We start from the raw sequence: 21,471 nt of genomic DNA, 5'->3' as shown, positions 1-21,471 counted from the left end.
ATAAAATGCAAAAATTTGACTCATGTGTACAATGGATATATACAAATAAATGTGATATTTGAGGCTCTCTAACTAATTGATTGTACAATGTACACACATAATATTATATTATGATTGCAGTTTGTGAGTTTGTGATGTGGGGTTGGAGACCTGTTTTTTTCAACCTTATAAAGAAAACCTTTTATAAACAATTTCAACACTGAAATTGATACGAGCGTTGATATGAGCCTTGCTGTTAGAAAACCACATTAGTGTCTGACTTTCAGATGCACCTGCCCCAACTTCCCTCCTCGACGTTCGTCTATGGTCTGTTGATTTAGCCTTACCACTCAAACGCGCCCAATATCTGAGGTGCTGCTCTTGGCAACGTCATCTCGCCGAGTCTACCTTATTGTAGTGAAAACTCAGGTGTAGATTCATGCGCAGAGCGCGGCAGGTGATTATTTCGCCTTCACTGAAGGCAGGAATCGTGGTCACAGGCAGGCAATGGTCATACACAGGTAGGCAAACAGACAGGTGAATCAAAACTAGGACTGAACACAAGGTTGACTAAGAAAATAAATACAGAACCTTATACTTATAAATTATAAAGTCAATTTCAATGTGACCCACCATCTGAAGAGTGCCAACACTGAGTTAGGGTTAGCGTTAAACGCCTCTCTCTGTTTCCCCTGCAGGCTATAGAGACGGCTCTGGAATGTCTGAAGAGTGCCAACACTGAGCCGTACTACAGACGGCAAGCCTGGAAGGTCATCAAGTGTTTCTGGTCGCTATGATCTCCTTGGATGACAACAAACACGCCCTGTAACAGCTCCTGGCTCACCCCAAGTAAAACTATTTGCACGCACATGCACTCTTTAATGTTCCCCAGTATCGCTCAACTCCACATGACCCCGGGTATTGTCTTCATCTCTTCATGCCTTAATCAATCTCCATATTTCTCTCTCCCCCATTACCATCATTGATCTCCGGGCAAGGGCTAATTGACTTTTCCCTTTCTGTTATCACTCCCCCCCCCCCCCCCCCCCCCACACACACTCCCGCTGAGATAATGAAGTGTGTCAGTTATGATTGTGGGGATCGTGCACCACCCCATCTGTCAGATGTTTTGATCCATGACGTCCTCTCTCAATGTATTTCTTTCATCTCTCACCCCATCCATTCTCTCGTTGTCTCACCTGTTGGTCTTCGTGAAAAGGGACTTTCAGTGAAAAGGGTCAGATAGCTTTTCTTGATATCACCGAATGCCAAGAAGTGAGAATGGAGCACCATTGGAGTGGCAGGGGCCGTGAATGAACGGGAATTGATCTGGCTGTCCGTCTAACCCCCCCACTCCCTTCTCTCCCTCCCTCCTCCTCACCCCCTCGTCTTCTCCCCTCTCTGCCTCTACCTCTCCTAAAGCAAAAGTATTTTAATAGGCGATAATGAAAAGGAGCAGTCCATCAGGTGTGTCCCTGGCATCTGGCGTTATAAAACACTAGCTCAAGCATGGAAAAAACAGCTTCTCAAACAACACGTCCACTTCAGCAGGGCTAAACTTCTCATTTAGAATGTTTTATTGTAACATGCACCAGATAAGTGCAGTGAAGTGTGTTGTTTTACAGGGTCAGCCATAGTAGTACAGCGCCCCTGGAGCAAGTTAGGGTTAAGTGCCTTGTTCAAGGACACATTGACAGATTTTCACCTTGTCGGTTTGGGGATTTCGAACCAGGGACCTTTTGGTTCCTGGACCAAAATTCTAACCACTAGGCTACCTGCCGCCTTATATAACAATACAACAACCCGTCTCCTTCAGCAGGGCTGAACAACAACACAGCCTTGGAGAGGACAGGGGGACAGGGAGGCCGAGGCCAGCCAGTCAGGCACAAAGTCTGTCTGTCTGTCTATTGGTCCTTAGGGTTTTTAACCACTGCCAGAGACTGCAGATGAAACACCCAGGGACAGAAAATGGCTGTTACCACAGAATAAAACCAAAGCTGATGTGACAGACCCTGTAAATGATTCATTACCGTTTTAATGATGAACATGTTAATATTTGAGTGTTTTGTCGTTTGCTTGTGTCTGTTGAATGTCTTATGGCGGCATGTTTAATTGAGTGTGTGTTTTGCTGTTGTGTGTGTGTCCAGTTTCACAGAGAAGTGCGTCCCCAGTGTGATAATCTCCCACCGCGACAAGGCCCAGTACGCAGGACTTTTGAACAGGCACTGACCAGGGTTTTCATGTCTGTTGTCATTAAGGACCTCCATCCCAGCGTTCTGCCCTTCGTGGCTTGCCTCGTGGCCAGCCTCGTGGCCAGCCTCATGGCCAGCCTCGTGGCCAGCCTCGTCAGACACTACACCATAGGGACTGTGACTCAGCAGTGTGGTGAGAGAAGGCATATTTCTCTCTGCTACCTTGTCTTTTTGTCTCACTCGCATTTGGGACTTGACCGTCTCTGCACCTCTGTCTCATTTGGCTGGATGCTCCATCTCTTTTTGTCTCCTCTCTCCTTCTGTGTCATTCTCTCACACCTTCTACCCTTTCTATTCTCCTCCTTTTGTATGCTTCTCATAGGTGTTGGGTTTTTGTGCCCACCCCTCCCCCCAGGTCCGTTCTTGCTGCAGTGCTACCTGCTGGGCAGCCAGCCCAACACAGCTATGTTCCACAGTGAGGAGAACGGTTTCGATCAACACCATAGCCGTCTGCGTGGCCTAAGAGGAAAATGAGCTGTGTAAAATAGGAGAGGTGGCTCTGGCTGTTATCTTTGAAATAGCCTCCATCATCCTGGGGTCCGAGGAGAGGGTGAGAGACAGAGGGCTTGGGGGTTTACCAGTGGCATTGCATCACTTACTATAATGTGTGCTAGTGTTGATTTATACAATTGATATGTTTTGAACAGGAAGTGAATTCTCGATTACTGTAAGTGCTTTAATTCTTGTCTGTGAATATACATTATTGCTGTTACTGTAGCTCATTCTGCTCCATCTCTTCCATCATCTCCCTCCTCTCCCCCTTCCTTCCTCATCTCCCTCCTCTCCCCAATTCATTCCTCATCCCCCTCCTCTCCCCCTTCATTCCTCATCCCCCTCCTCTCCCCCTTCATTCATCATCCCCCACCTTCTTCCCCCTTCATTCCTTATCTCCCTCCTCTCCCCATTCATTCCTCAGCCCCTTCCTCTCCCCCTTCATTCCTCATCCCCCCTTCCTTCCTCATCCCCCTCCTCTCCCCTCTTCATTCCTCATCTCCCTCCTGTCCCCATTCTATCCTCATCACCCTCCTCTCCCCATTCTATCCTCATCACCCTCCTCTCCCCATTCATTCCTCATCACCCTCCTCTCCCCCTTCATTTCTCATCTCCCTCCTCTCGCCTCTTCATTCCTCACCCCCTCCTCTTCCCTTATCTCACCTTCCTTAAGGCTCTGCTCTTCATCATGATGGACCTCACTTGAGAGGTACGGTTATCTGTGGTAACACTAGTTGTCTGGTTTGTGTTGACACATATACTTGAATTATACAGGGTTGAAACATTAAAATTAAGAAATGTTATTTTCTATGGCAAGATGGCCCCAGGACTTTTCTGTCGGGTATCACGGTGGGGTGAAAACAATAGTGAAATAAGAAGTTATTATTAAACTTTTACCTCCAGGTGTCTAACGGTGCAGTAGCCATGGCAAAGACCACTGGAGCAGCTCCTGGTCCGTTGTGCCACCCCTCTGAAGGATGAGGAGAAGACAGAGGAGCTGCTGGCTGCTCAGGACAAGTCCTTCCACATGGTCACCCATGACCTGGTGAGAGAGGTCACCTCCTCCAACTCCCCGGTCAGGAAGCAGGACATACACTCCCTGCAGGTGCTGGCCCAGGTCACCGGGAAGATTGTCACCGTCATCATGGAGCCACACAAAGAGGTGGGTCTGAGACGCCGTACAAGGGTGTTGTTGCACATAGAAATGGAATGAGGCAGTGTTAGATATGGTCTTTGCTCTGCACATGCTACAGATATTGGAATGAAGGTCTTAGTGAGCATTACCATCTGGCCATACAATAAAACACACTCCACAGCCTAACCTTGTGTTGATTGTCTTTAAGAAGCACCTGCCTAGCCACCAGGCGGCCAACGCCCAGATCGGCCTGATGGAGGGCTATACCTTCTGCACACCCCTGCAGCCACGCCTCTTCACCATGGTCCTCAACGTCATGGAGCATAAGGTCTTCTACACAGAGGTGAGAGGCCATGGGTTCAGGTCACAGGCCAAGCCATGGCAACAGACTTAATTGGATAGTTTATAACAAAGTCAAACATTTTTCAAAGTTTTGTTTTCATACCTTCAAAGTGGTCTAGTCTATATTTATTTAAAATATGTTCCCCTAATGAGTTCAGTGTATTAGGGGAACTTTAGTAAGTTGGCTTTGTATTTTCTCCAAAAAGTACAATCTTTGTCCCCATGTGCAGTTGCGAACTGTAGTCTGGCTTTTTTATGGCTGTTTTCGAGCAGTGGCTTCTTCCTTGCTGAGCGGCCTTTCAGGTTATGTAGATGTAGGACTCGTTTTTACTGTGGATATAGATACTTTTGCACCTGTTTCCTCCAGCATCTTCACAAGGTCCTTTGCTGTTGTTCTGCGATTGATTTGCACTCCTTCAGAACGCGTCTCCTTCCTGAGCGGTATGACGGCTGCGTGGTTCCATGGTGTTTATACTTGCGTACGTTTGTTTGTACAAATGAACGTGGTACCTTCAGGCATTTGGAAATTGCTCCCAAGGATGAACCAGACTTGTGGAGGTCTACAATTTGTTTTCTGAGGTCTTGGCTGTTTTCTTTTTATTTTCCCATGACGTCAAGCAAAGATGCACTGAGTTTGAAGGTAGGCCTTGAAATAGATCCACAGGTACACCTCCAATTGACTCAAATGATGTCAATTAGCCTATCAGAAGCTTCTAAAGCCATGTATGTAAACTTCTGACCCACTGGAATTGTGATACATTGAATTATAAGTGAAATAATCTGTATATAAACAATTGTTAGAAGAATTACTTGTGTCATGCACAAAGTAGATGCCCTAACCGACTTCAACTGTACATGTGGACGAGGGTGGGGCTTAAGCTGCATCCCTGTCTCACCCCCTGGCCATGTCGAAAGAAACTAGTTTTTTTGCCAATTTTAACCGCACACTTGTTGTTTGTTGACATGGATTTTATAATGTTGTATGTCATTCCCCCATCACCACTTTCCATCAATTTGTACAGCAGATCCTCATGCCAAACTGAGTCAAAAGCTTTTTGAAATCAACAAACCATGAGAAGACCTTGCCATTGTTTTGGTTTGTTTGTTTGTCAATTAGGGTGTGCAGGGTGAATACGTGGTCTGTCGTACAGTAATTTGGTAAAACGCCAATTTGACATTAGCTCAGTACGTTGCTTTCACTGAGGAAATGTATGAGTTTGCTGTTAATGATCATGTCGAGGATTTTCTGAAGGTTGCTGTTGACGCATATCCCATGGTAGTTATTGGGGTCAAATTTGTCTCCACTTTTGTGGATTGGGGTGATCAGTCCTTGGTTCCAAATATTGGGGAAGATGCCAGAGCTGAGGATGATGTTAAAGAGTTTAAGAATATCCAATTGGAAGTTGTTGTCTGTATATTTTATCTTTTCATTGAGGATACATTCAACACCACAGGCCTTTTTGGGTTGGAGGGTTTGTATTTTGTCCTGTAGTTCATTCAATGGAATTGGAGAATCCAGTGGGTTCTGGTAGTCTTTAATTGTCACACCCTGATCTGTTTCACCTGTCTTTGTGATTGTCTCCACCCCCCTCCAGGTGTCGCCCATCTTCCCCATTATCCCCTGTGTATTTATACCTGTGTTCTCTGTTTGTCTGTTGCCAGATCGTCTTGTTTGTCAAGTCAACCAGCATTTTTGTATTAAGCTCCTGCTTTTCCCTAGTCTCTTTTTTCTCATCCTCCTGGTTTTGACACTTGCCTGTACTGACACTGAGCCCGCCCGCCTGACCACTCTACCTGACCCTGAGCCTGCCTGCCGTCCTGTACCTTTGCCCCACCTCTGGATTACCGACCTCTGCCTGACCTGGTCCAGCCTGCCGTCCTGTACCTGCCACTGTTGCTGTAATAAACATTGTTACTTCGACACGGTCTGCATCTGGGACTTACCTTAATCCTGATATTTTTAGTTGATTCTAAGTTTTGTATTTGATCATGTATATGTTTTTGCTGTTTGTTCTTTGTTATAGGGCCAAATGATTGAAAAAGTGGTTTACCCATACATCTCCATTTTGGATAGATAACTCTTCGTTTTGTTGTTTGTTTAGTGTTTTCCCAGAAGTGGTTAGATTCTACGGATTCTTCAATTACATTGAGCTGATTTCTGAAGTGCTGTTCCTTCTTTTTCCGTAGTGTATGTCTGTATTGTTTTAGTGATTCACCATAGTGAAGGCGTAGACTCAGGTTTTCTGGGTCTCTATGTTTTTGGTTTGATAGGTTTCAAAAAATGTTTTCTTAGGTTTTTGCATTCTTCATCAAACCATTTGTCATTGTTGTTAATTTTCTTCGGTTTTCTGTTTGGAATGTTTAGATTTGATAGGGAAGCTGAGAGATATACTGTATAGAATTCCTACTGCCAAGTTTACACTTTCACTATTACTGTCACGACTTCTGCCGAAGTTGATGCCTCTCCTTGTTCGGGCGGTGCTCGGCGGTCGACGTCGCCGGTCTTCTAGCCATCGCCGATCCATTTTTCATTTTCCATTTGTCTCGTTTTCCCACACACCTGGTTCTCATTTCCCTCATTATGTGTTGTGTATTTAACCCTCTGTTTCCCCCATGTCTTTGTGTGGTATTGTTTATTCTGTTTCATGTTATGTGCACGTTAGTCTGTTGCGCTGGGTTATGTTAACCCGAATTGTTATTTCGTGTTTATTTTGCCATGTGCTTTTGTTTTGCCTAAATAAAAGGCTCTCTTGGCTACCCAATATCTGCTCTCCTGCACCTGACTCTCTTACATCCATTTACACATACCTGACAGAATACCACACCCATTATGGAGTCAGCAGGAGCAGGTACCTATGGTATCGGAGTCGAGGAGTGCGTCCAGGAGCACACGGCGTTGATTCACACTCCTACCTTCGACCAGCTGGTGGACATGTCCATTCGGCTGGATAACCTGCTGGTCACCCGCGGACGTCCAGAGAGGGCTCTGTCGATTCCATTTCCCAGCACCACCGCTCCGGTGCCTGTGGTGCGCACAGGGAGACTGGAGGAGGGGCTTTCACGTGTACCATCTGTAGCCGCAGAGGTCACACTGCTGGTCGGTGCCGTGTTGGCTCCTCTAGGGTTCAAGGCAGCAGGCAGGGCACTCTGGCGTCACCCCAGGTGAGAAGGCACCATTCTCACCCAGAGCCCTCTGTTGCACACATGTTTTTATTTGTTAATTTTCCTGAGTTTTCCCCGCATTCCCAGCATAAGGCGCTCGTCGATTCAGGAGCGGCTGGGAATTTCATTGATAGATCATTTGCCCATAGTTTAGGGATCCCCATTGTTCCCGTGGATGTGCCCTTCCCCGTTCACGCCTTAGATAGTCGACCATTAGGGTCAGGGTTGATTAGGGAGGTCACCGCTCCTTTGGGCATTGTGACGCAGGGCGGTCATACGGAGAGAATTAGTCTCTTTATTATTGACTCTCCTGCGTTTCCCGTGGTGCTGAGCCTACCGTGGTTAACTTGTCAAAACCCCACTGTTTCTTGGCCACAGAGGGCTCTCACAGGGTGGTCGCGAGAGTGCTCAGGTAAGTGTTTAGGGGTTTCCGTTGGTGCCACTACGGTGGAGAGTCCAGACCAGGTCTCCACCGTGCGCATTCCTCCTGAATATACCGACTTGGCTCTCGCCTTCTCCAAAAAGAAGGCGACTCAATTACCATCTCATCGACGGGGCGATTGTGCGATAGATCTCCTGGTAGGCACTGCACTTCCCAGGAGGCACATGTATCCCCTCTCACAGGCGGAGACGGATGCTATGGAAACATACGTCTCCGAATCCCTGCATCAGGGGTACATTCGGTCCTCCACTTCACCCGCCTCCTCGAGTTTCTTTTTTGTCAAGAAGAAGGAGGGAGGTCTGCGCCCGTGTATTGACTATCGGGGTCTGATTCAGATCACTGTGAGGTATAGTTACCCGCTACCGCTCATAGCCACAGCGATAGAGTCAATGCACGGGGCGCGCTTCTTCACCAAACTAGATCTCAGGAGCGCTTATAACCTGGTGCGTAGCCGGGAGGGAGATGAGTGGAAGACGGCTTTCAGTACCACCTCTGGGTACTATGGATACCTTGTCATGTTGTACGGGTTGATGAATGCTCCATCAGTCTTCCAAGCCTTTGTAGACGAGATTTTCAGGGACCTGCACGGGCAGGGTGTTGTGGTGTATATTGATGACATTCTGATATTCTCCGCTACATGCGCCGAGCATGTGTCCTTGGTGCGCAAGGTGCTTGGTCGACTGTTGGAGCATGACCTGTCCGCCAAGGCTGAGAAATGCCTGTTCTTTCAACAGTCCGTCTCCTTCCTAGGGTATCGCATTTCCACCTCAGGGGTGGAGATGGAGAGTGACCGCATTGCAGCCGTGTGTAATTGGCCGACTCCCACCATGGTAAAGGAGGTGCAGCGGTTCTTAGGGTTTGCCAACTACTACCGGAGGTTAATCCAAGGTTTTGTTCAGGTAGCGGCTCCCATTACCTCACTGCTGAAGGGGGACCCGGTGCGCTTGCAGTAGACAGCTGAGGCGGACAGGGCTTTTAGTCACCTGAGGGCTCTGTTTACCTCGGCTCCCGTGCTGGCTCATCCGGATCCCTCTTTGGCGTTCATAGTGGAGGTGGACGTGTCCGAGGCTGGGATAGGAGCTGTGCTCTCTCAGCGCTCGGGTACGCCACCGAAGCTCCGTCCCTGTGCTTTCTTCTCGAGGAAGCTCAGCCCGGTGGAGCGAAACTATGACGCGGGGGACCGGGAGTTGTTGGCTGTCGTCAGGGCTTTGAAGGCGTGGAGACATTGGCTTGAGGGGGCTAAACACCCTTTTCTCATCTGGACAGACCAGGCTCCCAGAACGTTAAGGCAGACGCATTGTCCCGGCTATATGACAAAGAGGAGCTGCTCATGGATCCCACTCCCATACTCCCGGCCTCCTGCCTGGTGGCGCTGGTAGTGTGGGAGCTGGACATTGAGCGTGCGTCCGTCTGCTGTCCGCGACCGGCTGATCTATTGGGCTCACACGTCACCATCCTCTGGTCATCCTGGGATCGGTCGGATGGTGCGCTGTCTTAGTGGGAAGTACTGGTGGCCCACTTTAGCTAAGGATGTGAGAGTTTATGTTTCCTCCTGCTCGGTGTGCGCCCAGTGCAAGGCTCCTAGACACCTTCCCAGAGGTAAGTTACAACCCTTACCCGTTCCACAACGGCCGTGGTCGCACCTGTCGGTGGATTTCCTAACCGATCTTCCACCTTCACAGGGTAACACCACGATCCTGGTCGTTGTGGATCGTTTTTCTAAGTCCTGTCGTCTCCTCCCTTTGCCCGGTCTCCCTACGGCCCTACAAATGGCGGAGGCCCTGTTAACACACGTCTTCCGGCACTACGGGGTGCCTGAGGATATAGTGTCTGATCGGGGTCCCGAGTTCACGTCAAGGGTCTGGAAGGCGTTCATGGAATGTCTGGGGTTCTCGGTCAGCCTTACCTCAGGTTTTCACCCCGAGAGTAACGGGCAGGTGGAAAGAGTTCTTATTGCCAGGACCGGCCGGGGGAGTGGGTGGCGTTCGTATCCTGGGCAGAGATGGCCCAGAACTCGCTCCGCCACTCCTCCACTAACCTTTCTCCCTTCCAGTGTGTATTGGGGTATCAGCCAGTTCTGGCTCCTTGGCATCAGAGTCAGACCGAGGCTCCTGCGGTGGACGACTGGTTCCGGCGCGCGGAAGAAACATGTGACGCCGCTCATGTCCACCATCAGCGCGCCGTACTGCGCCAGAAATTTGGCGCTGACCGTCACCGCAGTGAGGCACCGGTGTTTGCACCAATATCCCAATATCTGCTCTCCTGCACCTAACTCTCTTACAGCCATTTACGCATACCTGACAATTACAGTGGAACGTTTTGTCCAGGAAGTTGTATAAAAAGGGATTGAATTTGTTTTTGCCTAATTGTTTATGGGTAGGTTTCCACACTACATTCCTTCCATCTATAGCATTTCTTAACCTTTTGTCAATATGGGGGCTCATTTTGCAACAAACGTCCTGTCAGGAACTGAAAAATCTGAAATCGGGGGCTCTGTTCCAGGGCCATCCTATTAATTTGCATGAAATCTATGGGTCTACATGCACTGCATACGCCTTCCACTAGATGTCAATAGGCAGTTAGCGGTGGAATGGGGTGTATAGCTTTATCTGAGGCCGAATAAGACCTCTTGGAATGACGTGACCAGTCTTTTCATTGTTCAGCGTGGCGCGAGAAGGATCTCTGGATTGCGTTCTGAAAAGCTTTCGTTATAGACGTTAGATATATCCGGCTCTGATTTTATTTGATATATGTGTTAAAAACATCATAAAGTAGTTATTTTAAACCGAGTTATTTCAGTTTATATCAGTTTATTGCGATTTTCGGCCTTTTCTTTGTTTTGCGTTATGGTGAGTTGGACACTCCTGCGCCACATGGCTAGCTTTGGTTGCTAATTCGACAGATGAAGAGGACATTCTACAACTGAACAACGATTATTCTGGACAAAGGACACCTTGTACAAGATTCTGATGGAAGCTCATCAAATAGTAGGAACCATTTATGATGTTATTTCGTATTTCTGTCGAAAATGTTTAGACGTATTTTCCGCCCTGACTTTGGGCGCTGTCTCGCTATAACGTAAGCTGTATGTCGTACTAAAGTTATTTAAAAAAAATCTAACACAGCGGTTGCATTAAGAACTAGTGTATCTTTCATTTGCTGTCCAACATGTATTTTTTAGTAAAGTTTATGATTAGTTATTTGATTAGATTAGGTGCCTCTCCAAGATTTCTCCGGACAATATTTCTGCATTTTGACTACGTATTCACATTGTAAAACCACGATTTGTGCCGCTAAATATGCACATTTTCGAACAAACCATATATGTATTGTGTAATATGATGTTATAGGACTGTCATCTGATGAAGATTGTGAAGGTTAGTGAAAAAATGTATATCTTTTGCTGGTTTATTCGCTATCGCTAACGTTGCGTTGAATGAATGCGGTTGTGTGGTAGGCTATTGTAGTAAGCTAATATAATGCTATATTGTGTTTTCGCTGTAAAACACTTAAAAAATCTGAAATATTGGCTGGATTCACAAGATGTTTGTCTTTCATTTGCTGTACACCATGTATTTTTCATAAATGTTTTATGATGAGTATTTAGGTATTTCACGTTGGTCTCTGTAGTTATTCTAGCTGCTTTGGTGAGATTTGTGATGGTGGCTGCAATGTAAAACTATGATTTATACCTCAAATATGCAAATGTTTTGAACAAAACATATGCTATACAATAAATCTGTTATAAGACTGTCATCTGATGAAGTTGTTTCTTGGTTAGTGACTATTTATATCTTTATTTGGTCGAATTTGTGATAGCTACCTATGCGGTAAAAAAATTGTGAAAATATGCGGTTGAGTCTTTTGCTATCGTGGTTAGCTAATAGAAATACATATTGTGTTTTCGCTGTAAAACATTTAAAAAATCGGAAATGATGGCTGGATTCACAAGATTTGTATCTTTCATCTGGTGTCTTGGACTTGTGATTTCATGATATTTAGATGCTAGTATTTACTTGTGGCGCTATGCTAGGCTATGCTAGTCAGCTTTTTTACTGATGAGGGTGCTCCCGGATCCGGGATGGTGACTCGTGAGAAGTTTTAATATTGTTCAGTTCCTTTGGCTTTGATGCCTCAAGGTTGAGTATTGCTCTGTTCAAGTAGACTGTGATTTTTCTGTGATCTGATAGGGGTGTCAGTGGGCTGACCTTGAACGCTCTGAGGGACTCTGGGTTTAGGTCAGTGATAAAGTAGTCTACAGTACTACTGCCAAGAGATGAGCTATAGGTGTACCTACCATAGGGGTCCCCTCTAATCCTACCATTGACTATGTACATACCCAGCCTGTGACAGAGCTGCAGCAGTTGTGACAGCAGTTTATGTTGGTTATGTTGTCGTAGTTGTGCCTAGGGGGGCATATGGGGGAGGTCATATGGGGGAGGAATGCTGTCACCTCCAGGCAGGTGTTTGTCCCCCTGTGTGCTGAGGGTGTCGGGTTCTTGTCCGGTTCTGGCATTTAGGTCGCCACAGACTAGTACATGTCCCTGGGCCTGGAAATGATTGATTTCCCCCTCCAGGATGGAGAAGCTGTCTTCATTAAAGTATGGGGATTCTAGTAGGGGGATGTACTGTCGGTAGCACACAGAATGTTTTTCTCTGTTCAGATAATTTCCTTTTGAATTTCTTGCCAAATGTAAAATGTTCCTGTTTTGACAAATTTAATAGAGTGAGTTAGGTGTGCTCTATACCAAATTAGCATACCACCTGAGTCCCTTCCCTGTTCCACACTTGGTAGTTTGGTGGATGGGACTACCAGCTCCCTGAAAACTGGAGGGCAACCAGTGGGTCCGTCTCCTCTATATCATGTTTCTTGTAGGATGAACATGTCTGTATTTCTAAATTATTTAGTGAATTCCAGGTTCCTACTCTTTAGGCCAAAGGCAGATGACCTCAGGCCTTGGATTTTCCAGGATGAGATGGTGAAGGCTTTGTGTTCCAAAACGTGTCCAATGTTGTTGGTTGTGTGTGTCTTGTTTTGCACGCTTTGTACAAAATAATAAATCGCAGTACGACAGGATATTTCAAAACGTAGCCCTTTATTAGCTAGCTATAACTGGCATGTTCACATGTCTCATACCATGAACAACCGAAGATGACCTCACCACCTGGGTGGTCTTAACCAATCATGGAGCAGTGTGATACGGCAGTAAAATGCATCCAATTATAATTCAGTATGTTTACACATATGACTATTACAGTGTGGTTTGGCCTCAGGCCAGTAAGTGTGAGCAGAGCCTGCTGAGCATCTGGTACATGCCATTGGATTGGGCTAGTGTAAGAGTGGGGGTCGGACCTGTTTGCCTGCTCATGTGACTTCCATGTTGAGGCCCTCTTTGCGGGAGTGAGGGTCATGGGATGGGCAGGAGGGGCATAGGTCTGATCTGAGGGGGCCTAAATGGGGTGTGGGCATGGTTGACTTGGGAGGGTATTGATTGGTTTGGGTGGGCGTGTGGATGTGGTTGGTGGTGCTGTGGTCTGGATGTGGGTCCTCTCGGCGTGAATCCTCTATGTGAAGGTCCGGGGGGTCCCGCAGGTCTGGGAGAGTGTCGTGCTGTTCTGGACGGGGTGTCTATTGATCCGTTGCTCCTGTGTGAATTGTTGGGGCTGCGTTTGAAGGCGATGTCCTTTAGGGTGTGGGCAAAGGTGGGCACTGCTGCCTTGCATGGGTGGACCTGGTCGTAAAGGCTGTTCAAGTTCAGGGTGGAGGGGTGGTCAGGTAAACATTTGGTTTTGAGGCAGTCACAGGAAATACTTGCGTTTTCCTGCTGTATGGTAGCAGGGTGGAAGTCTTTTCGTGGTAGCAAGGTGGAGATAACCACTTGTGCATTGGGGAAAGTAGAAGAAGCTTTTTCAATCACTCCCTTGAGTGCTGTGGCCACCATTTCCTGCTGTGCTCTCAGGTCGTTTGTGCTTGTGTGTATTATTATGTGGCTGGGTGACCCTAGTTGGTCCTCAGACAGAAGGTCTAGGGTGCGCTGGGTGTTTGGACATCAGAGTTTAGACACTCTGTGTTTGGGAAAAAGTTTATTTTCTTGTATATATTTCCCGTTTGAGTCCATAAGGAGTACAATCTGTGTCTTTTGTATGTCCTCAGTGGGTGTGGGGCTGTTGTCAGGAGGGCTATCCGAGTGGCTGACAGGGAGGGTGCTCAGAGGGGGTGGGATCCCCTGGGCTTGGGGTATTTCATTTGTCTGTTCTGCTGTGATGTTGACGATATGGTCAAGGTCTGGGGTGGACTGTTCTGCCATAGGTGCCAAGACTTTGGTCTGGAGCTGAGGCGGGCTGTTCTACTGGGTTCTCTGCGGGGGTGGCCACCTCTCTAATGGGTTGTTCTCTGTCACACGCTATTCCCCTCACCCTCTCCTCCAGCAGTCTGATCCTCTCCTCTAGTGCTCTGTTTTCCTGCTTTTTCTCATTTGCAACTGCGACCTGGCCAACAAACAACAACACAGCATTACACATGGAATAAACAAAACATATAGTCAATAATACAGTAAAAAAAAGAAAACAAAAAAGTCTATATACAGTGATTGCAAATGAGATAAGATAAGGGAGTTTAGGCAATAAATAGACCATGGTGGCGAAGTAATTACAATATAGCAATTAAACACTGGAATGGTAGATGTGCAGAAGATGAATGTGCAAGTAGAATGTGCAAGTATTTAACAGCAGTTGGAGGCCACGGAAGGAGAGTTGTATGGCATTGAAGCTCATCTGGAGGTTAGTTAACACTGTTTAAAGAGGGGCAAGAAGTATACAGAATGGTGTCGTCTGCGTAGAGGTGGATCAGCTGTGTGAGTTCATCCTTCATTTCAATGAGGGAGTAGTACTCTGTGCTGGGAGGTTGACTTTCCGCTTGGGGTTGCTCGTCTGTGGGGTTGTTTAATGAAGAGGTCTGGTCTGACATGCTCGTTGTGGGGGTATCTTTCTCAAGAAAGAGCTTATCCTGCTGAGCTATCTCTTTGATAATGTGAAAGTCCAGCTTAAACTATTTGGGGTTTCTCTGTACCCTTAACCTGTTATGGCTGAAGGGGCAGTATTGAGTAACCTGGAAAGAGGTGCCCATTTCAAACGGCCTCGTACTCAATTCTTGCTCGTACAATATGCATATTATTATTACTATTGGATAGAAAACAATCTCTAGTTTCTAAAACCGTTTGAATTATTTCTCTAAGTGAACCAGAACTCTTTCTGCAGCCCATTTCCTATCCGGAAGTGAGATTTCCAAAAGCGAGGTCTTTGTTCAAGAGCTTGTCTATAAAAGGGCATGTCACTTGGGACTATAGAAACACGTCATACACCTTCCCCTGGGTGTCAAGCGGAAGTGAGAGCAGAAATGAGTTGATTATCTTGTTCTGGGATTGAATACATCCTCTTGGAATGAGAGGTCCGCCATTATTATTTTTTTCGAAGGCGCGAAGTTGGACCTGGAATTGCCTTCTGGAAAACCGTCGTTATGGGTGAATATGATCTCCGGCTTAGATTTTATTTGATACATGTCACAATATCATCCTAAAGTATGTTTTTTCAATATAGTTTAATTCTATTATTGAAATTTATTCGGGACTTTAGGCGTGATGCGTTGTATGAATTTGATCAAGAAGGAGAGGTTAGCGCCGCATGGCCAGTGTGCTTGCTAATTCAAGAGGGAAAGAGTTCGTTCTGGATCCAAACAAAGACGGTTCTGGACAAAGGACCCCTTGTACAACATTCTGATGGAAGATCAACAAAGATAAGGACCCAATTTGGGATGCTATTTCATATATCTGTCGAACTGTGCTATCGCTACCGATTACTTGGAATCAATGCTGTTGTGTGTTAGCTATTGCAGTAAGCTAATATAACGCTATATTGTGTTTTCGCTGTAAAACACTTAAAAAAATCGGAAATATTGGCTGTATTCACAAGATCTTTGTCTTTCATTTGCTATACACCATATATTTTTCTGAAATGTTTTATGATGAGTAATTAGGTAGTTGACGTTGGTGTCTGTATTTACTCTGGCTACTCCCGTGCTATTTCTGACTGTAGCTATGATGTTAGCAGTAATGTAAAACTGATTTATAGCTCAAATATGCACATTTTTCGAAGAAAACATAGATTTATTGTGTAACATGTTATAGGACTGTCATCTGAGGAAGTTGTTTCTAGGTTTGTTTGGTTGGATCTTGGTTAGTTAGGTTGGCTTTGTGCATGCTACCTGTGCTGTGAAAAATGTCTGTCCTCTTTTGTATTTGGTGGTGAACTAACATAAATATACGTGGTGTTTTCGCTGTAAAACATTTTAAAAATCGGACACGTTGGCTGGATTCACAAGATGTTTATCTTTCAAATGCTGTATTGGACTTGTTAATGTGTGAAAGTTAACTATTTAAAAAAAATAGATTTTGAATTTCACGCCCTGCACTTGAGCTGGATGTTGTCATAAGTGTACCGACCTCGGGCTTGCAGCCCTAACAGGTTTTAATGTTCCAGATTTGTACACGTTCACATTTGCTGACTCCTCCTCAATGTCAATGTCTAATATCCTGAGTTTCTTACCCGTCTTAAAACCTCTCTAGGATAGGTGGGATGGTAGCGCCCCCACTTGGCCAAAATCCAGAAAAAATGTAGCGCGCCAAATTCAAATATATTACTATAAAAATCAATCTTTCATGAAATCACACATGAAAGACACCAAATTAAAGCTACACATGTTGTGAATCCAGCCAACATGTCTGATTTCAAAAAGGATTTACGGGGAAAGCACACCAAAAAATTATGTTAGCTCAGTACATAGCCACAGAAAAACATAGACATTTTCCCAGCAATAGATAGTAGTAACAAAAACCAGAAATAGAGATAAAATTAATCACTAACCTTTGAACATCTTCATCAGATGACACTCATATGACATCATGAGACGGCGCTCAGATAGTAACAACATTTTTCCGCCATGTTGGAGTCAACAGAAATACAAAATTACATCATAAATATTCCCTTACCTTTGATTATCTTCATCAGAATGCAGTGCCAGGAATCCTAGTTCCACAATAAATCGTTGTTTTGTTCGATAATGTCCATTACTTATGTCCAATTAGCTAATTTTACTAGCATGTGTAGTGCACGTGTCCAAACGCTCGCGCAGATGCAGACAAACGTCGGACGAAAACTTCAAAAAGTTATATTCCAGGTCGAATAAACTGGTCAAAGTAAGTAGAGAATCAATCTTCAGGATGTTGTTATCATTTATATCCAATAAGGTTCCAACCGGAGAATTCTTTTCAGTCTCTATAAGTAATGGAACGCAAGACGATATAATGAGGAAAGCGCGCGACCAACAACTGGCAATCTGCCAGACCACTGACTTATTCCCCTCCCATCCGGTCCCACAACACAGCATAAGCTTCATTCCACGTTCTACTGACTGTTGACATCTAGTGGAAGGCGTATGAAGTGCAAACAGATCCATATATTACAGGGAATTGAATAGGCGATGACTTTAACAACGACCACTCTCAGATTTTTCACTTCCGGTTTGGATTTTTTCTCAGGTTTTTGCCTGCCATATGAGTTCTGTTATACTCACAGACATCATTCAAACAGTTTTAGAAACGTCAGAGTGTTTTCTATCCAATAGTAATAATAATATGCATATATTAGCATGTGGGACAGAGTAGGAGGCAGTTCCCTATGGGCACGAAATTCATCCAAAAGTGAAAATGCTGCCCCCTATACCAAAGAAGTTAACAGAGGGGTTGTGTGTTAATATAGCACTGTGCCATGCCAGGGGATGGTTTGTGTGGAAGATTTAGTTGCTTACGTTCCCATTTTTATAACAGTCAGCAAAAAGTGTCTCTTGATTTTCCATAAGGAGCTTCATTTTGTACTCTGTTCTTGCCTTATCATTTTTTTACATACAGATGGTAGTGTATTTTAATTACCTCTGAACAGCGGGAGGCGGCTTCAAAGCCCTGTGCATGTGATTCTCCTGCCATTGTTGGGCTCAAGGGCTTTGAAACCTCACACTTCACACGTCATTGCTAATTGAAGTTGTATCTCATTGTCCTAGCAAGCTTGGCAGCCTTAATTTAGCATTCCGTTCTTATAAAGTAAAATACAGTTGAAGTCAGAAGTTTGCATACACTTAGGTTGGAGTCATTAAAACTCGTTTTTCAACCACTCCACAATTTTTTTTTTTAACAAACTATTGTTTTGGCAAGTCGGTTAGGACATCTCATTTGTGGCACAAGTCATTTTTCCAACAATTGTTTACAGACAGATTATTTCACTTATAATTCACTGTATGACAATTCCAGTGGGTCAGAAGTTTACATACACTAAGTTGACTGTGCCTTTGAACAGCTTGGAAAATTCCAGAAAATGATGTCATGGCTTTAGAAGTTTCTGATAGGCTAATTGATATGATTTGAGTCAATTGGAGGTGTAAATCAATCACAGAACAACAGCAAAGGACCTTGTGAAAATGCTGGAGGAAACAGGTACAAATGTATCTATATCCACAGTAAAACGAGTCCTACATCGACATAACCTGAAAGGCCGCAAAACCGCCATTAAAAGCCAGACTATGGTTTGCAGCTGTACATGGGGACAAAGATCATACTTTTTGGAGAAATGTCCTCTGGTCTAATGAAACAAAAATAGAACTCTTTGGCCAAAATGACCATTGTTATGTTTGGAGGAAAAAGGGGGAGGCTTGCAAGCTGAAGAACACAATCCCAACCGTGAAGCACAGGGGTGGCAGCATCATGTTGTAGGGGTGCTTTGCTGCAGGAGGGACTGGTGCACTTCAAATAATAGATGGCATCATGAGGTAGGAAAAGTATGTGGATATATTGAAACAACATCTCAAGACATCAGTCAGGAAGTTAAAGCTTGGCCGCAAATGGGTCTATCAAATGGACAATGACTCCAAGCAAACTTCCAAAGTTGTGGCAAAATGGCTTAAGGACAGCAAAGTCAAGGTATTGGAGTGGCCATCACAACTCCCTGACCTCAATCCCATAGAAAATTTGTGGGCAGAACTGAAAAAGCATGTGCGAGCAAGGAGGCCGACAAACCTGACTCAGTTACACCAGCTCTGTCAGGAGGAATGGGCCAAAATTCACCCAACTTATTGTGGGAAGCTTGTGGAAGGCTACCCAAAACGTTTGACCAAAGTTGAACAATTTAAAGGCAATGCTACCAAATACTAATTGAGTGTATGTAAACTTCTGACCCACTGGGAATGTGATAAAATAAATATTATCTGAAATAAATCATTCTCTCTACTATTATTCTGACATTTCAGACTCTTAAAATTAAGTGGTGATCCTAACTGACCTAAAACAGGGAATTTTTACTAGGATTAAATGTCAGGAATTGTGAAAAACTGAGTTTAAATGTATTTGGCTGAGGTATGTAAACGTCCGACTTCAACTGTATATACTCCTATTCATTGAATCTCTCTCTCTCTGTCTCTCTCTCAGCAACACCTGTGGTGGTAGTGATCACCCACAAGGGAGGCAAGCGCAGCTATGGCTGTGTGAGTATGAACACACAGGAAGAGTCCTTGACACACACACCCTGACATCACCTCAGTGTGGCCTGCTCTACATGAGAAGTGAGTGTCCATATTACAATTAATGATTAATTAGGCGCCAGCCAGAGAGCAGAGCCAGTAGCAAAGCCACCGTCTCGCCTCTCGTTATCTCTCTGACAGATAACCTTGTAAAGGGACAGAAAAGGTTATGCGGTCCAACCTCTGCACAAACAGCATCCATTATCTTCTCATTTTGTCTTCCTCTTTCTCCGCTCCTTAAATCTAGTGGTAATAACGTGTAAATTGGCCCTCTGTTCGACTGCTTCTCCTCTTCTCTTTGAGGGGCCTGACATCAAGGCCACCGCGGCTACCAGGTCAAACACACAGGAAACCAGTTAGAAAGGGCAAGAGGATGAGGAGGTTGAGTGTGTAGGGAGGGATACAGAGGGAAGAGGGGTGACGGGGAAAGATTTGGATGATGAAGAAATAGTGAGTAGGGGAAAGTGGGATGAGGAGGGACAGAGAGAGGTAGAGGGAGGGATACAGAGGAAAGCACAATTATACCTGTTTGTTTAACCAATGTTCAATATTTTTCCCTGTTCAGGACAATTTGATTTGTTTTCGAATTTTTTGTGGGTTTGTGTAATCTGAGGGAAATATGTGTCTCTAATATGGCCCTACATTTGGCAGGTTAGGAAGTTACAACATTTTATGGGCAGTGTACACATAGCCTGTCTTCTCTTGAGAGCCAGGTCTGCCTTCGGCGGCCTTTCCCAATAGCAAGGCTATGCCCACTGAGTCTGTACATAGTCAAATATTTCCTTAATTTTGGGTCAGTCACAGTGGTCAGGTATTCTGCCACTGTACTCTCTGTTTAGGGCCAAATAGCATTCTAGTTTGCTGTTTTTTTGTAAATTCTTTCCAATGTGTCACGTAAATATATTTTTGTTTTCTCATGATTTGGTTGGTTCTAATTGTGTTGCTGTCCTGGGGCTCTGTGGGGTCTGTTTGTGTTTGTGAACAGAGCCCCAGCACCAGTTTGCTTAGGGAGCTCTTCTCCAGGTTCATCACTCTGTAGGTGGTAGCTTTGTTATAGAAGGTTTGGGAATCACTTCCTTTTAGGTGGTTGTATAATTGAACTGCTCTTTTCTGGATTTTGATAATTAGCGGGTTTCGGCCTAATTCTGTTCTGTATGCATTATTTGGTGTATTACATTGTATACGCAGGATATTTTTGCCGAATTCTGCATGCAGTGTCTCAATTTGGTGTTTGTCCCATTTTGTGAATTCTTGGTTGGTGAGCAAATCCCAGACCTCACAATTATGAAGGGAAATGGATTCTAAAACTGATTGAAGTATTTTTAGCCAGATCTTAATTGGTATGTCAAATTTTATGTTCCTTTTGATGGCGTAGAAGACTCTTCTTGCCTTGTCTCTCAGATCGTTCACAGCTTTGTGGAAGTTACCTGTGGCTCTGATGTTTAGGCCGAGGTATATATCGTTTTTTGTGTGGTCTAGGGCAGGTATTCCCAAACTGGGGTATGCAATGCCGTCGGGGGTACGCCAAATAAAAATGTGATTCGCACAAAAAATGAATCATAATAACAATAATTTCCTTCACATTTTCAAACAGGGCTATACATTTGGGTGAGGTTTTTTTCTGACCTGAGTAGCCCCGTTTCATTGCCATAAATAAAATTAAACCATCTAGTGTTCAGTGAAATAACAACACAATGTCAAATACAGGTAGCCTCGTCAAATAACTAACATCCAATCACATTACCCGTTACTCTCTCATGGGAATTCCACTAACGGTCTGTATGTAGCCAAATGTAGCTGCTGCTCATTCCGTTTGCTCGAAAATTGCTAAATGGTAAAAAAAAGTAAGGCACGCGTCCATAGAGACACATACCAGCTCTACTACCAGCAGTACTACACCTGCACCTGTCGAAGACACAAGTTGTCCTGCTTCCACGAGCACATCCAATGCTAGCATCAGTAATTCTACATTTGTTGTTAGCCCAGCTTGCATGGACACTGACAGTTGTGAATCTGATGCAGCCAAAGAGCTATTTCCCCCTTACTC

At 44.9% G+C, this 21,471-nt stretch overlaps 1 pseudogene; it reads left to right on the top strand.

Annotated features, from left to right (window-relative positions):
- LOC139569847 (transformation/transcription domain-associated protein-like) overlaps window positions 1-21,471 on the top strand; it is a 166,868-nt pseudogene that overhangs the window by 15,167 nt on the left and 130,230 nt on the right.

This window comes from Salvelinus alpinus, chromosome 3, assembly GCF_045679555.1.
Source record: "Salvelinus alpinus chromosome 3, SLU_Salpinus.1, whole genome shotgun sequence".
Classification (NCBI taxonomy): domain Eukaryota; kingdom Metazoa; phylum Chordata; class Actinopteri; order Salmoniformes; family Salmonidae; genus Salvelinus; species Salvelinus alpinus.
The sequence above is the reverse complement of the archived record's forward strand: the minus strand, read 5'-3'. Positions and strand labels throughout refer to the sequence as shown.